Raw genomic sequence first — 2,062 nt, forward strand, 5'->3', positions numbered from 1 at the left:
TACATTTTGTTGTAGCAGCTTAAATGGACTGAGGTACAATCTTCCTGAGATTCTTTGGTGATCTGCACAAATCTCAACTATCACATGGTATCCTCAAAGAATCCATTAGTCAAAATCTGAGTCTGTATAGTCTATGTGACCTTCCTCATCTCCAAGATTTAAAATCTTGAGAAGTACTTTTTAAATGGAAATTCTGAATCTAATTCATTAAGTGAGTTTTGTTTTATTTTGTTTCAAGACAGGTTTTCTCTGTGTTGTTTTGGTGCCTGTCCTGGAGCTCACTCTGTAGACCAGGCTGGCCTTGAACTCATAGATACTACACTTGATCTTAGCCAAAAGGCCGAGAAGCGATCGAACTCATAGAGATCTGCCCAGCTCTGCCTCCTGAGTGCTGGGATTAAAGGCATGTGTCACCGCCGCCCGGCTTTAAGTAAGTTTTTATTGAGAAAACAACTGCATTCTAAACACCATGTCAGCTGATCTAGTACCATCTGCAAAAATGGTACAGTAGACAGACAGCATGGTAGCCTGGGTTTCTAGCCCTAGATCTAGCTCTGTAAAACAGTAAGTCACACCACTCCCATCTCAGATGAGTGGAGAGCTTCTTAGCACTCTGAGCACAGGTGCCTCCAAGTTCCCATGTGATTGGATTGGACCCACCACAATATCCATGACATTCTCTCATTTTAAAGGTATGATCTTAAACACAACTGACAGGCTTTTGTTACCATGTGGTAACCTGTAGCTTAAGTTTTCCTGCCTGGCCCACAATCAGGACAAATCTCTCTCACCTGCCAGTCCCACAGCCACTCAGACCCAACCAAGTAAACACAGAGACTTATATTGGTTACAAACTGTATGGCCGCGGCAGGCTTCTTGCTAACTGTTCTTATATCTTAAATTAATCCATTTTCATAAATCTATACCTTGCCACATGGCTCGTGGCTTACCGGCATCTTCACATGCGGCTTGTAATGGTGGCGGCTGGCAGTGTCTCCCTCACCCAGCTTCCTGTTCTCTCAATTCTCCTCTGTTAGTCCCGCCTATACTTCCTGCCTGGCCACTGGCCAATCAGTCATTTATTTATTGACCAATCAGCAACACATTTGACATACAGACCATCCCACAGCACTTCCCCTTTTCTTTTCTTAAAAAGGAAGGTTTTAACCTTTACACATCTCCAAAGTCAGTTTGGTATATTTGGGAATTTGGGCATAGCTTCTCTTACTACTTCCTGCTGGAGGGGGGCGCTGTATCTTATGGGGACACATAGAAAATTTTAGGATCATAGAGTAGTCCGTGAGGCTGTATCGTATGAGCCAGTTGCCTTCAAACCATTCTGGATGTTGTATCATCTGGGCCATGATGTCATCGGAGACCTTTCAGGGGGTCTTGGCTGGTCAAACCTGATGTATCTTAATCTGGAACAAATCCATAGCCTCTGGCTTTCTGTGGAAACAAAAGCAGAGCCTCCTTTCCAAAGCAACATATCCTTACATCCAAATTTTGAAGTCAAGGTACCTTTAAAATATACATTTTGGCATAACTCAACAGCTTTTGTAATCAAATGTTTTTCTTCAGTTACGAATATCAAAGAGAACATAATCCAGATTCTCTGTGTGGTAGCCATCTTTACGTGGCTTATTTTTTTTATATTAGCTTGAGCCTATTGCTTTAAACTGCAGCCTTCTTAACCTGAAACGGCACTGGCACTGTGGCTGCTGGCTCCACCCACTTCAGCTTCCCAACATGGCGGTGGTAAGTTTTCCGCCAGCTCTGGGAGTCATCAACTCTCAGAAATAGTGGGTCTATGCTTCTATCAAAGCAGCGTGTAGCCCAGAAACCTCTTTTTTTTTTCTTTTTTTTTTTGTACTAGCAAAGGCTAAATCCACCACACAGCTTAATGTGCCACTTGCAGAGGCCTCATTCCCGCCATACTGCAGGTCGAGCATGCACGCCAGGAACCCGCCATAGTAGCTCAAACACGCAGGCTGCCGCTAGCTTGAAAGAGACAACTAGGAGCTGTTTTTAGCTCCGTTTTAGAATCTTTTTACTCAGGTTT

General features: G+C 43.5%; 1 pseudogene; it reads right to left on the reverse strand.

Annotated features, from left to right (window-relative positions):
* Positions 1–272: 272 nt before the first annotated feature.
* On the reverse strand, positions 273–352 carry LOC131907592 (U2 spliceosomal RNA; annotated as a pseudogene).
* Positions 353–2,062: the final 1,710 nt, after the last annotated feature.

Source organism: Peromyscus eremicus, chromosome 3, assembly GCF_949786415.1.
Source record: "Peromyscus eremicus chromosome 3, PerEre_H2_v1, whole genome shotgun sequence".
Classification (NCBI taxonomy): domain Eukaryota; kingdom Metazoa; phylum Chordata; class Mammalia; order Rodentia; family Cricetidae; genus Peromyscus; species Peromyscus eremicus.